The following is a 16,114-nucleotide window of genomic DNA, read 5'->3' on the forward strand; positions in this document are numbered from 1 at the left end:
TCTGGATAGTGGTTGGTTAATCCTTGATGGGTTAGTCTTCAATATTTACTTGGCTGGGTGGGTAGTGGTCACTTGATTGAGTAGGTTGGGGCAGTTGGAACTGTGTTGATCTGGGTCAGGTAGCGCAGGGTTTTTCAAACTGAGGGTCGCGACCTGCGGGTGAGTCACAGAGCAATAGGCGCGGCGTTCCCAATCACAGGAGAAGTGCCCAACGGCCGCAACAAGCTTTTAAGAATGCCACCCGTGACTGATCTTTAAATGCAAACAATGAAGTCTTCCCACCAGAAGCGGCGGCAGAGAGCAGGTCATGCTCCCAGCACATATACTGATATCACACACCCTGTACATCCGTGCTTTGCGTGAAATCACAGAGGAGAGATTCCTCCATTTTGTAGCGGCCAGCAAACAAACAACAGGACTGTGTGAAGAACTGAAGATGGGTCATTTTGTAATAAGGAAGAGAGGGTCAGAGACACAAACAGGCCTGGATCTCACAACTGAATCTGCTGGAGAGCACTTCTCAGGAGAGTCCACAGCAGGACAAAGCAGAGCTGGTGTGAACTGTATGCAGAGCTCCAGGGCCTCTGGTGAACAAACAATTAAGAAACTAAAACCAGGAACAAAGCAGTATAAAGATGATTTCTTGAGGTGTGGCTTTAATTGTGCCAATGCAAATCAGGATGCAAAACCCATGTGTGTTATATGCAGGGAAGTACTGGGAAATGAAAGTTTAAAACCCTCAAAACTTCATTTGAAGACTAAACATTGCGAGTTAGAGGACAAACTCTTGATTTTTTTTTCAAAGGATGCAGCTCAAGTCCTTAGCAGAAAAGTACCATTGAATGACGAAGCAAGTGAGATAGTGAGTACCAAGCAGGCTCACCTGTCACATTGTAAGAAATACTGGTGGGTCGCGAAGGTCAGCCAGCATGGGTCGCGAACATTGGCTGGCTGGTAAAAGTGGGTCCTGGGAAAAAAGTTTGAAAAACACTTCGAGGGTACGGTGGACAGGGAGTAGGTCACCATTCCCCAAGGTGTCCCTTTCTGGGGATTTCTGGATTACTCTCCTTCTTGAGATTTGGTTCCCCCGGGGAGTTAGTAACCTGTGGGCTGCAGGATCTGAGTACGACTCTTAAGTGCAGATGGATCTGCAATAGAGTCTCTCTTCGGTTGGAGGGTCAGCTGGTTGGGGAGTTAGGTATCCTCCTCCAAGTGGTCTTATATAGAGACTTCCAAATTGTCCTCCTTCTCGAGGCCTGGCTCCCCTGGAGATATAGTGTCCCATTTCTTGTGAGGCTACGCTGCTCTGCCCCGATATCCTTTTTGTAAAGGTGTACGACACTAGACCTGTCCTGGCGTTCTTTGGCTAATCCTCGTGTTCCTCTCTTTTGAGGGTTTCCTTTCCCTACTTGGCTAAGAAGGACGCCGATACAGGCTCCAATTTGATATACTGAGTTTCAGGGGTTTCCCTTATAATGTCAGATAGGTGTTATACCCCTCCCAAGACCCCAGTTGGTGGGAGTCTTGACGATTCTTCTTCTCCTTGTTGGCGGGGTTTCCTTGGGTGCAAATCTTCTAGTATCGATGGAGCCGGAGTGGTGCCTCTGATGTGGCTAGAGAGGCGCGAGGTCTGTTGTGTAGCTAGTTGGGACATGGGTGTGGGTATCCTTGGTTTACTGGCTCCAGTATATGTCTGTACTGTGCCAAGCTATGTCTTGTATTGAGGGTGGTATCTTATTGTTCCCCTTTGCCTGTTCCATCTTCATAGAATTTACAGTGCAGAAGGAGGCCATTCGGCCCATCGAGTCCGCACCGGCTCTTGGAAAGAGCACCCCACCCAAGGCCAACACCTTCACACCATCCCCACAACCCAGCAACCCCACCCAACACCAAGGGCAATTTATCATGGCCAATCCACCTAACCTGCACATTTTTGGACTGTGGGAGGAAACCGGAGCACCCGGAGGAAACCCACGCACACACGGGGAGGATGTGCAGACTCCGCACAGACAGTGACCCAAGCCGGAATCGAACCTGGGACCCTGGAGCTGTGAAGCAATTGTGCTATCCACAATGCTACCGTTCTGCCCATCTTGGCCTGGATGTCTTGGGAGGTTTCGAATGTGCAGCTTTTTCCTTTTTTGTCTTATGGTGCACCATAGGGCCATGTGCTCATGGCTATATCCTGTTATCCTGAGATCCTCTTAATAGTACCTTTTTCATCCTGTCATTGTGATAGGAAATGCCGACGCATTAGTTACAATCTGAAGCAACTCTATGAATATTTGCTGGTCTATTGTGTGGAATGATGATTGTTCTGTGCTGGATCTTGGGGATTTTTTGCATCTTGTGGTCATGTGAAAAATATCCTCTTGGGGCTAATGTCTTTGCGAATTCTTCTGTATTTTTTCTCTTGTTATTTTGGTGTTAAAGAATGGTTGGCTGGCTCCTGAAAAGATACAGGCAGGTATCCGAGAAAAAGACGTCATAATGTGTTATTGATGCTTCTGGTATGATTGGAGTTGGGATGGGGTGGGTGGGGGGGGGGGGGGATCTGTTTTGGTGTGCATCTGAACATGACGTGAAAATCTTATCCTATATTTTTGTTGGCTGTAGGAGCATTCGCCACTTGTGAAGTTGTGCGCATTTTAACATGTTTTCATCCTCTCCTCCCTCATTTCCTAGCTTATCTGTTGGTACATACGGAGACACCAAGTTTAATGATTAATCTGAACCAGCTGTACTATTGTTCGCCTGTCTTTTTCTGTATTCACGTAGCTGAGGCACTTAGCTGTACTGTACCAATCCTAAGGATTTGTTGCATAATTTGTTTTTAAAAAGTGGAAAAACTCGAATAAAAATACATTAAAAAAAAAAAATACCCAGTCTCCCTCTCCGGCAATGAGACTCAACCACCCATCTCCTCAATTCCTCGACCCCAATACTCCCCAAGATCTCACCAATGTCTCCCGTCACAGCATCAACCATCCAAGATTACCCAGTGCCACTACCTTAGCAACCATACTGTGTAAAAAGTCAACGTTAACGGTTTAGTTAAACAATAACATATAATTATCACCAGGTTACTGCAAATGGAAACATATCCATGCAACTCAAAGCCAGAAACATTCCTACAATACCATGCTGTAAAAAGTCAGTCACCATAAGTCAGTGGCCCTGACAACATATTGTACAATAAAACAATGCATCTTCCAGCTCACTGCTGTGAACAAACCACAGGAGATGCACTTGTAATATATTAGATAACAGTTCAGTATGTGACAGGTGTTACATAACATTACACATGTACATCCTAACACTGTCTGCTGCTGCTGACCCACACTTCGGAATGCCACCTTGAAACAGACAAGCTGTGAAGCTTGCTGACAAAGCAACAACTCAACTCGGGAGTGGCGTCTACCGCTACAGCAAGACTCTGAATAGCCAGGGACATGGAGGGGAGGTGGTGGAATTGTCACCACGCTAATAATCCAGAGACCCAGGGTAATACTCGAATACCACCTTGACAGATCTGGAACTAAGGGCGCAATCAAACGGCCTTGTTGTGTCCGACCTTTAAATCTCACGAGAAACCTTTTGTGAGATTTACGATGCTCGGAACGCCTCACGCGATCTTGCAAGACGTCATGATCTGCATTTCGCAATCGCGGGACGGGATCCAGATTAACATATTTAAATGAGCAATATGTTGCCCCTGATTATCCTGAGGCATGGGATCTAACACCTATGCCAGGGAGTCCTCGCCATGGCACTGTTACGCACTGGTCCAGACAAATGTGAACCAGACATAACGGAACCTGGGGGCATCCAGGTGTTTGGATTCTGGGCAGGGTGATACCTTAGCACTCCTGCTGCCAGTCTGGCACCCCAGCAGTGCCACACAGGCACTGTCAGAGTAACCAGGGCACTGAGGGTGTCAGGCTGCCCGTCCCATGGATCGGACCTGGGTGCTCTGCTCTTAAGAGGGGGGGACTCGTGGACCCCGAAGAGGTAGGTTGGGGGAATCCGGAGGCCACGGTGGGGTGGCTGAGAGGGTCGAGAGATCAGGGTACCATTGAGCTATGTGCGGCCGCAGCTGGACGTTCCATGCCAAGGCCCAAAAGAAAACAAAGCCCCGTTTGATAGCGGATCATTCTTGGCATTGCAGGCTCCAAGAAACATCCCACTACTCGCGCCGAAAATGGAACTTTTCTTCCCCCTGTTAACTCCCATCCTAAAACTCTAATGATGATGACCATGAAACCATTGACAATCGCCATAAAAAACAATCTGCTAACATGAAACAGCATACATAGCACCATGCCACCCCAACAGGTCCAGGTTGGAAGATCGAACCAACAAAGAAGACATGCCAGATAGCAAGGAGGTGAGGGGGATCAGGAGGAAAGGGGGAGTTGGGAGCTGGAGGCCTAGCCAAAACTAGGCACTTCCTGAGAAATATAAATTGTAACTGATATATATATAGTGAATGGTAACCAATGTATATAGTTTCTGTGTATGTTCACATTCATCTTTGCTTTGTATAAAAAGAAAAACTCTAATAAAAACCGTTCAAAACAATAGGAACCCATTTGGGTTCACTAATGTCCTTTAGGGGAAGAAATCTGCTATCCTTACTGGTTTGGCCTACATTTGATGCCAAACCCTTGACCACCCTTACAGGCGACGCCCACATCCCATGAATGGAAAAAGAAAAAAAAATGCCAGAAGCAAAATAATACATCATACATTACACAGTATAACACTGTAAAACAGTTGAGAATCCAATGAGTAAATACCATTAGTAATATCTAAAAAAAAAAAGTACATGTCACAGATACTTATTACAGATTCAAAGCAATAGCAACAGACGAGGTCTTTTTAAGATCCAGCTTGTGACTGACAAAACATCTTCAAATTTACAAAGTTGACGAACTAAACTCAGAATACCCTCAGGTTACCTTACTTGCACCAAGTCACATTCACCCATCACCCCTGTGCTCACCGATCTACAATGGCTCCTGGTTTAGCAATGCCGCAGGTTTTAACATTCTCTCCATGGCCTGGCCCCCTCCTTATTTCTGTAATCTCCTCCAGCCACTAATATCTGCACTCATCTAAACCTGGTCTCTTGAGCACTCTGGATTTGCCTACCTTTCAAAGCAATGAGTAAAAAGGTGAGTAAATGAATTGACATTCAGATAAGGCATAATGTAAATGAATGATGGAATATGGACTTGAGGGGTCGAATGGTCTACTCCTGCCCCATTATCCCTTTTCATAAAACAGTGACAAGTTACCAACAAGCAACCTTAAAAAATGATATTTGAATACAGCTTTCTGACCTTGCTAACCTGACCTGCACTCCAAATGGAATTGCCAACCTAAACAGATTTGCCTCAATAGGAATTAATTGACATCAGGGTGTGATCTTTTAGAACAAGGCCCTGAGCATTAGCCTTATAGGGATGGGCTAGTTAACCACAACTCCACATATAGCAGCTAAATATCACAAGTGTGCTCCAACCTGACTTCCTATGAGCAACACAAAAAGGAGACTTGTATTTACATCGACTTTCACAACTGCAGGATGTCCCAAATCTCTTTACAGCCAATGTAGTACTTTCTAAAGTGTAGTCACATGTAGCCATCGCCTACAAATAAAGAACAATATGACTAGATCATCTGACAGTAGCGATGTTGGTTGAGGGTTGGCCACAGAATACTGGAGGTGGGGGGGGGAAGGGAGGGGGAAGAGGAGAGGAAATCTGCTTGTTCCTCTTCAAAATTGTGTGTTGGCAACTCTTCCATCCAGCTAGAGGACAGTTAGCTGGGCAGCACAGTGGCGGTGTGTTAGCCCTGCAGCCTCACGGCGCCGAGGTCCCAAGTTCAAACCCGGCTCTGGGTCACTGTCCATGTGGAGTTTGCACATTCTCCCCGTGTTTGCGTGGGTTTCGCCCCCACAACCCAAAAGATGTGAAGGCTAGGCGGATTGAACACGCTAAATTGCCCCTTAATTGGAAAAAATGAATTGGGTACTCTCAATTTTTTTTAAAAGAGGACAGTTGAGGCCTTGATTTAATTCCTCGCTTGAAAGTCGACACCAATCGGCAGTGCAGTACTCCCTCAGTGCTACACGGAGTGTCAGCTTAGACTGTTGTCCTCAAATTTCTGGAGTGTCACTTGAAGCCAGAACTTTTTGACTTGGGAGGCGAGTGTGCTATCCATATGGCTGAGACTATCAGAGAGGAACAAGTATAAACAAAGACTTAAAACTGAAATTAAAAACTTCAATGCAACAAGAAATAGCCTTGCAATCCTACATGGGATTGCCAACCCTGATTCACTCCACCTTAAAGAGATGTACATGTTGCTTCAGAAATGAGACCTAGGCAATCTTAAGTTCTTCACCTGACCTCACTGGGCACCGTGATGCACAAAGGCCCCATTTAGAGTCAGTAGGGGGGACGGACAGGGCGAGGTGGGGTGTAGTCCTCTAGCAAGTCATTGTAAGGGATGAAGAAAGGTTCATGGACCATCTCTTGAAACTTATAAAAAAACACGATCAGATGCCCTTTCTTTCTGCCAGTCTCCTTTCCAACTTACAGCAAGGTGCCATTAGATTAGAAGCCAAATGGAATTTCAGGGATCAGCTCCTGGGGTGGGTCTTGAACCTGTAACCTTGTAGCTCTTGGAATTACACTTGGAGGTCATACCGCTCAGCGACAAAAAAAACTTACATTTTTATAGAACCTTTCATAACCTCAGGCATCCCAAAGCACTTCATAGCCAATAAACGTACCTCTGAAGCACAGTCATTATTGCAATGTAAGAAGCAGGGCAGCCAATGGGCACACAGCAAATTCTCACCAACATCATGGCGATAAAGGGGTGGATAATCTGCCTCAATGATGTTGGTTGTGCAATAAGTATTGACCAGAAGTTGGGAGTGAATTCCCCTGCTCTACATATCGCGCCAAATAGGATCATTTACGTTCACCCGAGGGGTAGAGGTCAAAAGACAAGCCTAGGATTGTGCTGTACTCCCTCAGGTGTGGCTTGAGAAATTGAATAATCTTCCCCTCGAGTAAGTATAGCAAGAGCCCTCTCAAACAGCAAAACCAAAGGTTTAGGATTGACTGAATTCTGTTCAGAAAAACCTCGCCACTGCCTTGGTGTAAAGAATAAACATATCTTAGGAAAATGTGAAGCAGAGAGGGAGAGAGAGAGACACAGAAGCAACAAAGCAGTTTGACAGTGAAGCACTGTAACACTAGATAACCTTTTAAGCTGCTTATGCTACTCTATCCACATGTATCGATTACAGTCCCATTGCATTTCGGCTGACCAACTATTGCACTAGTGCTGTCAGTACTTGCTTCTGACCTTAAAGAGTACAGAGAGGAAGGAGTCACTCTTCTACCTCCTGCTTCAGAAAGCCATGATGCCTTCATACAGCTGATGTTTATACTCTTGACTTATTACAGAGAAGTTATGATAAACTTGCATCGTACATTGCTTAAGACGACACTTAGAATATTGTACACAGTTCTGGTCTCCATATCAAAAATAAAGATATAGTAGCACTGGAGAAGGTGCAGAAGATATCCACAAGGGCTGCAGCAGCAGTGAAGGGACATACTTATCAGAAACAGTTGAATAGGCTGGGACCCCTTCCTCTAGAAAAGAGAACGTGGAGGAGCAACCTGGATTATGAAAGGACTTCATAGAGTAGATGTAGAAAATATTTTTCCACTTGTAGGAAAGACTAAAACTCTGGGCCTATAATGTAAAAGAGCCACTACTAAATCCAAGAGGAATTCTGGAGATTTATTTTATCCATATCATAAGATGATGCAGCACAGCAGACCATTTAGCTCACTTTGACTGTGCTGAACCATTAAAAAGAGCTTTAGTCTCAACTCCTGATCATTCCCCATAGCCACCCACATCTTTCTCCTTCAGAAATGTATCCAATTCCTTTTGGTAGTTTCTGTTAAATCTGCTTCCTCTGCCTCTGTAATCACATCAGCCATGATCGAAAGGCGGAGCAGACTCGATGGGCCAAATGGCCTACTGCTGCTCCTATAGCTTATGGCCTGATGGTTCTTTCAGACAATACATTCCAGGTCAGTGATATACTGTGTAAAATGGTGCTTCCCTGTTCCCAAAGTCTTTTGCCAATTATCTTAATTCCAATTTTAATACCAAACTGTGCTAATTCATTCTACTGACAACCATACAGCTGACAGTTCAGTGACATCCATTTTGCATTGAGTTAGAGCGAAATCCAACTACCAGAGCTAAATAATGGGCTGTTCACATCGGCAGGATATTCCAGTCCCACACCAGCACACAGGTTTCCCAGTGACAAGAGGTGCAGTCACTGGGAAATCCCATTAACAACAGCAGATTCGGTAAATCCTGCTGGCGGGCTGCCTCCATGCCGATAAACACTCGGTGGGTTGGTCGGTAATCCCGCCCAATGTGTTTTGTCATCGGCATACAAATATGCTGTTTTATGGAATCCTACAGTGCAGGAGGTGGCCATTTGGCCCATCGAGTCTGCAGAGTACCCTATCCATCCTATGCTCAATCTCCATAATCCCACCAAACATTTTGGACACTAAGGGGCAATTTAAAATGGTCAACCCACCTAACTTGCACATGGGGCAGCACGTGAGCACAGTGGTTAGCACTGTGGCTTCATAGCACCAGGGGCCTAGGTTTGATTCCCTGCTGGGTCTGCGTGGGTTTCCTCCGGGTCCTCCCGTTTCCTCCTACTCGTCCCAAAAGACGTGCTGTTAGGCAATTTGGATATTCTGAATTCTCCCTCTGTGTACCCGAACAGGTGCCGGAATGTGGCGACTAGGGGCTTTTCACAGTAATTTCATTGCAATGTAAGCCTACTTGTGTCAATGAAAGATTATTACCTTTGGACTGTGGGAGGAAACCGGAGCAGCCGGAGGAAACCCATGCAGACACAGGGAAAACATGCAAACTCCATACAGTCACCCAAGGCCAGAATCAAACCTAGGTCACTGGTGCTGTGAGACAGTAGGGCTAACCACCGTGCCACCCCACTAAAGTTTCTATTGAAGTCAGGCCTAAGATTACATGCTGTGATGAGGATGAGTTACATGCCAAAGATACTGTCTTTTAGTCAAGACATTAAATTGGGGCGTGCGACACTGTGCGCCAAGATGTGCATGCATGGGAGTTGGCGGTGTTAGTGGTAATGTCATTGAACTAGTAATCTGGGTTCCCAGGATAATGCTTTAGGGTCATGGGTTCAAACCCCACCAGGGCAGTTGGTGGAATTTAAATACAATTAATAAAATCTGGAATATAAAACTAGTAATTGTGACCATGAAATTATCAATAGTTGGAAAAATCCATCTGGTTCACCAACATCCTTTCGGGCAGGAAGTTTGCCGTCTTTACCTGGTACTCATAGAACTTACAGTGCAGAAGGAGGCCATTCGGCCCATCGAGTCTGCACCAGCTCTTTGAAAGAGCACCCTACCCAAGCCCACACCTCCACCCTATCCCCATAACCCAGTAACCCCACCCAACACTAAGGGCAATTTTGCATAGCCAATCCACCTAACCCGCACATCTTTGGACTGTGGGAGGAAACCGGAGCACCCGGGGGAACCCCACGCAGGCACAGGGAGAACGTGCAGACTCCGCACAGACAGTGACCCAAGCTGGGAATCGAACCTGGGACCCTGGAGCTGTGAAGCAACTGTGCTAACTACTATGCTACCGTGCTACCCTCATTAGCATCAGACCCACAGCAAGGCGGCACAGTGGTTAGCACTGCTGCCTCACAGCACCAGGGACCTGGGTTCAATTCCAGCCTTGGGTGACTACATGGAGTTTACATGTTCACCCAATCCCTGCTTTAGTTTCCGCCAGGTGCTCCAGTTTCCTCCCAGTCCAAAGATGTGTAGGTTAGGTGCATTGGCCTTAATCCAATTGCCCCTTAGTATCCAGGAATGTGTGGGTTAAGTGTGGTTGCAGGGATAGGATGGGAGCCTGGTTAGGGCACTCTTTCCCAGGGTCATTGCAGACTCGATAGACAGAATGGCCTCCTCCTGCAGTGTAGGGATTCTATGACTCTCAAATGCCCTCTGAAATGGCCTAGCAAGCCATTTGGTTCGAGGGCAATTAGGGTTGGACAACAAATGCTGCACTTGGTAACGACACCTTGTGCGCAGGGGTGGCTGCAACGTGTACACTTACCTGTGTTGTGAAACAGCTATGTGCCTACATGGGCATACTGTATACCTATGCACCAGGATGGCTAGAGACTGTGCCCCTACCCGTTTGTCAGGGCGTGATACTCCATTATTATAAGGTGTTGAAATAAATAAACAAGCAGAAGCAAACTCCACGTGATCCAGCTCAACGCAAGAGGAAGTTGTAAACCACACTGCAACTAGTTCCCCAGCGTTGAGGCTCTCCCTCCCAGCACTGACCTAAATAAACTAAATCCCTGAACAAAATAATGCAGCATGGAGAAAAAGCAAACAGCAGCGGACAAGCTATTTAATATTAATTCTGCTCGGTATTAACCCGCCTGCAACACATCAGGGAACTTTTATTTTGCAATGCAACACGCAGAAACCACTTCCTCCTTATTAAAATCTCAATACCACTTTCAGCACGAAAGCAGCCACCCACACAACTGTACAGTGAGCCCAGCGAGAGCTCTGTCGGTGTAAAGGCCACCGACGAAGTATTGGGTGTCCCTTGTCAAAGGGGAGTGAGGATGGTTAAAACTACGGTAGTGGCAAAGGGTCTGTGCAACTTGGATGCAGGAATACGCCAGGTCAGCTCATCAGGTGGAAGCTAGCTCACTGAAAACGTGGCTTCGCTTTTTGAGGATAGTGTCAACTGCCATTTTAAGCGAAGGTTTGAGCACATTATTTAAAGCAATATTACTCCGTACATTAAAACCAAGGTGTTACATCATTAAATATACCTGAATGATGTAACCAGTCCTGCTAACTTATAAATAGCTAGGCTAGATAATATCAGTGTGTGGATCAAAATTTGTTTTTTTTTAAAAAACAAACGACTGATGAAGATGCACTGATCCTAATGAGAGCTGGTTACCTGTGCACCCAGAGCCACGCAGCGGCTGCATGCTTGTCTTCCCTCCCAGCTGAATAACACTTTGGAAATGTAACCAACCCCCTCAGATAATCGTTAGGTCCGCCTCTTACCATCGCAATGCTGTGGTGAGCTTGCAGGCTGACTCATAAGAGTTTACCTCATCGAGGGCTGAGCAGACAAAACTGCAAAGGTTCCTTCTGGGCTCTGGGGGAAAGCGACATGACAATTGCACAATATCTGCCCACAACACAATGCAAGCTGGCTGCATGCACACACATACACACACACACTGCTGGGCGCCTTTCTGCAAATAAATCCACCCACCCAATCCTGCTGCTCAATGCAAAAATAAAAATAAAGAAAAACAGATTACTCCCACAACTTCCAAGTACAAATGATCTCTACTTCCTGCTGCCGACAGAAAATATGGCTTGGTGCCCCCTTTAAATCCCACAAATACGCCGGGACTTTCCGCTGGGTGACTTGCACGGGTTCTCCTGTCCGAACAGGAAGTGCGAGTGGAGCAGGGTTAAATGAAACAGATTAAAAACAAAAGCGCATCGCAATTTTTAAAAAGCACAAAACATGACTGCAGGTCATTTTAACTAACAACAGTCTGGCAAAAATAGTTTTTTTTTTGAAAACCCCAATTAATACCCAGAGTTGACAATCCCCAGAATAAAAGGGAGAATGCATTAGCTACAATGAAATGTCAAAGCAATGATTTGAGCTCCCCCCCACCCCCAATTCCAATTCCGATTTGCAGGAGGGAGGGTCATCACCTGCTCGCGTCAGTTTCAGCCGGATGGACACTGACCCAAAGTGAAATCACTCGGTGCCGGGTTTAAACCACCCCCCAACCCAGCATTAGTGTCCGAGGGAGAGGGCTTTGAAATGAAACTTCCGCAACTTACAGCCGCACGGTGGTTCCCTGCAAATCGCCACAAGTTCTCCCGCAAACACTGCTGCCTCACTTCCTAGTCAAGAAACTGCGTCTTCATAAAAGTTATGCAGTGACGTCAGGACCCAGCCTGTCAGCAAATCATCACCACCCAAGATCAGATCTTAATTCTTACTTTTATTTTTTGTTATCTTTGATTTAATGCATCTTATTTTTTTGGCCACGCCACTGTACCTCGACCCCCCTCCCCTCCAAAATATGAAGGACTATTTTCTGGTCTGTTGGCATTGGGCTCATGCAGATTTGTCTCGAGTTCGGAGCTGCAGTTTTGCTGCATTTCGCAACTTGGACTTGCCCACGTTTTCATAAGGGGCTGAAGTCGGAAATTCTTACACTGCCGCGGCGACGTGACTGTCCCACACACTGCCTGGGCATTTTTGCTCTACCTTCAGTCTGGGTTTGAAGTTGCAAGGGACTTTGTTACACTTAAATTGCTCTGGGTTGGAGTTTCACGGGGTTTTACGTTTCACGGGGGTGTTACACTGCGATTGGAGTTTCACGGGGGTTGTTACACTGGGTTTGGAGTTTCACGGGGGTTGTTACACTGGGATTGGAGTTTCACGGGGGTTGTTACACTGGGTTTGGAGTTTCACGGGGGTTGTTACACTGGGTTTGGAGTTTCACGGGGGTGTTACACTGCGATTGGAGTTTCACGGGGGTTGTTACACTGGGATTGGAGTTTCACGGGGGTTGTTACACTGGGTTTGGAGTTTCACGGGGGTTGTTACACTGGGATTGGAGTTTCACGGGGGTTGTTACACTGGGATTGGAGTTTCACGGAGTTTTACACTGGTATTGGTGTTTCACAGGGGTGTTACACTGGGTTTGGAGTTTCACGGGGGTTGTTACACTGGGATTGGAGTTTCACGGGGGTTGTTACACTGGGTTTGGAGTTTCACGGGGGTTGTTACACTGGGATTGGAGTTTCACGGGGGTTGTTACACTGGGTTTGGAGTTTCACGGGGGTTGTTACACTGGGTTTGGAGTTTCACGTGGTTGTTACACTGGGATTGGAATTTCACGGAGTTTTACACTGGTATTGGTGTTTCACAGGGGTGTTACACTGGTGTGGTGAACGTATTGCTACTGCAATTCACCACTGTATTGTACCCTATGTTGATGCCCCTGTGGGCTTTGCCTGTGGCTCCGCCCCCTAAGGGGGGGGTGCTATATATAACCTGCAGCCTGTAGGCGGCACTCAGTACAGTGCATGTCGCAGTCAGGCACAGATCTAGCTTATTAAAACCACTGTTCACTTCTACTAATCCTCTCGTGTGAATTGATGGTCGCATCAACTGGGATTGGAGTTTCACAGGGTTTTACACTGGGATTGGTGTTTCATGGGGTTTGGAGTTTCACGGGGGTGTTACACTGGGATTGGAGTTTCACGGGGGTGTTACACTGGGATTGGAGTTTCACAGGGTTTTACACTGGGATTAGAGTTTCACAGGGTTTTACACTGGGATTGGTGTTTCATGGGGTTTGGAGTTTCACGTGGTTGTTACACTGGGTTTGGAGTTTCACGGGGGTGTTACACTGGGATTGGAGTTTCACAGGGTTTTACACTGGGATTAGAGTTTCACGTGGTTGTTACACTGGGATTGGAGTTTCACGTGGTTGTTACACTGGGATTGGAGTTTCATGGGGGTGTTACACTGGGTTTGGAGTTTCACGTGGTTTGGAGTTTCACGGGGGTGTTACACTGTGATTGGAGATTCATGGGGGTGTTACACTGGGTTTGGAGTTTCACGGGGTTTGGAGTTTCACGGGGGTGTTACACTGTGATTGGAGATTCACGGGGGTGTTACACTGGGTTTGGAGTTTCACGTGGTTGTTACACTGGGTTTGCTGTTTCACGAGGGTGTTACACTGGGTTTGGAGTTTCACGTGGTTGTTACACTGGGTTTGCTGTTTCACGGGGGTGTTACACTGGGATTGGAGTTTCACGGGGTTTTACACTGGGATTGGAGTTTCACGGGGTTTTTCACTGGGATTAGAGTTTCACGGAGTTTGGAGTTTCACATGGTTGTTACACTGGGATTGGAGTTTCACAGGGTTTACACTGGGTTTGGTGTTGCACTGGGTTTGGTGTTTCATGGGGGTTTTACACTGGGTTTGGAGTATCACGGGGTTTTACACTGGGATTAGAGTTTCACGGGGTTTGGAATTTCACGTGGTTGTTACACTGGGATTGGAGTTTCACAGGGTTTACACTGGGTTTGGTGTTGCACTGGGTTTGGTGTTTCATGGGGGTTTTACACTGGGTTTGGAGTTTCACGGGGTTATACACCGCGCTTGCAGTTTCACGGGGGTGTTGCACTGGGATTGGAGTTTCACGTGGTTTTACACTGGGATTGGTGTTTCACGGGGTTTGGAGTTTCACGTGGTTGTTACACTGGGGTTGGAGTTTCACGTGGTTGTTACACTGGGATTGGAGTAAACACGTTGGTTCATATCCTGAGGCCAGGCACATGAGAACAGATATACATGGGGTTAGAAAGCTTGAGGATCTCAGAACCGTTGAGTGTGCTCTGCTGACAAGCAAAAGTAAAACTAAATTGGATTGCATGACACACTTCCTTTCTAGTGAAGTCATGCTGCAATTCCGGAAAGACACCTAACTATTCCAATCCCAATTTCCAGCACTTGGCCCATAGCTGTATATGCTACGGCATTTTATAGAATTATCATAGAATTTACAGTGCAGAAGGAGGCCATTCGGCCCATCGAGTCTGCACCGGCTCTTGGAAAGAGCACCCTACCCAAGGTCAACACCGCCACCCTATCCCCATAACCCAGTAACCCCACCCAACACTAAGGGCAATTTTGGACACTAAGGGCAATTTATCATGGCCAATCCACCTAACCAGCACATCTTTGGACTGTGGGAGGAAACCGGAGCACCCGGAGGAAACCCACGCACACACGGGGAGGATGTGCAGACTCCGCACAGACAGTGACCCAAGCTGGAATCGAACCTGGGACCCTGGAGCTGTGAAGCAATTGTGCTATCCACAAGGCTACCGTGCTGCCCCATGTTCATGTTTCACATGTTCTAAATACCTCTTAAATGTGAATGTTCCCACCTCTACCATTCCCGCCTCTACCACCCTACCAGGCAGTGAGTTCCAGACTCCCCACCACTCTCAGGGTGAAAAGGTGTTTCCTCACATCCCCTCTAAATCTCCTGCCCCTTACCTTAAATCTACTCCCCCTGGTTATTGACCCCTCAACTAAGGCAAAATGTACCTTCCTATCCACCTTTTCAATACCCCTCATAATTTTAGACACCTCGATCCTCCCACAGCCTTCTCTACTCCAAGGAAAACAACCCCAGCCTATCCAGTCTCTCATGATACCGGAAACGCTCCAGCCCAGCCAACATCCTGGTGAATTTCCTCTGCACCCTGTCTAGGGCGGCACAGTAGCACAGTGGTTAGTACTGTTGCTTCACAGCGCCATGGACCCAGGTTCGATTCCTGGCTTGGGTCACCATCTGTGCGGAGTCTGCACGTTCCCCCTGTGCCTGCGTGGCTTTCCTCCGGATGCTCTGGTTTCCTCCCACAAGTCCCAAAGACGTCCTTGTTAGGTAATTTGGACATTCTGAATTCTCCCTCAGTGTACCCGAACAGGCGCCAGAATGTGACAACTCGGGGATTTTCACAGTAACTTCATTGCTGTGTTAATGTAAGCCTACTTGTGACACTAATAAAGATTATTATTATTAGTGGAATCACATCCTTCCTATCATGTGTGACCAGAAGTACACACAGTACTCCAGATGCGGTCTAACCAGTGTTTTGTACAGCTCCATCATAATCTCCCTGCTCTTATATTCAATTTAAGAAAGCCAAGTATCCCACATGCCTTCTTAACCACCTTATCTACCTGTCCTGCTGTCTTCGGGGAACTATGGACATGTACAACATGGCCCCTCTGGTCCTCTGTACTTCCTAGGAAGAATATTCTATATTCTTTTGTCTTGTTAGTCCTCCAAAAATATATCAACTTTACTTTTCAGGGTTAAAT

The 16,114-nt window shown here is 46.6% G+C and overlaps 2 protein-coding genes across 9 annotated transcripts in view; one reads left to right on the forward strand and one right to left on the reverse strand.

Moving 5' to 3' along the window:
- The window catches only part of mideasb (mitotic deacetylase associated SANT domain protein b), a 96,774-nt gene extending 84,610 nt beyond the window's left edge, over positions 1–12,164 (reverse strand). For both annotated transcript variants that reach the window (XM_072487417.1, XM_072487407.1), the window contains exon 1: positions 12,039–12,164. The gene's annotated coding sequence lies outside the window, so the exon portion shown is untranslated. The remainder of the gene's footprint in view (positions 1–12,038) is intronic.
- Positions 1–16,114, forward strand: part of ptgr2 (prostaglandin reductase 2) — a 228,136-nt gene that overhangs the window by 60,435 nt on the left and 151,587 nt on the right. The gene's annotated exons all lie outside the window — the stretch shown is intronic.

Source organism: Scyliorhinus torazame, chromosome 2 (genome assembly GCF_047496885.1).
Source record: "Scyliorhinus torazame isolate Kashiwa2021f chromosome 2, sScyTor2.1, whole genome shotgun sequence".
Taxonomy (NCBI): domain Eukaryota; kingdom Metazoa; phylum Chordata; class Chondrichthyes; order Carcharhiniformes; family Scyliorhinidae; genus Scyliorhinus; species Scyliorhinus torazame.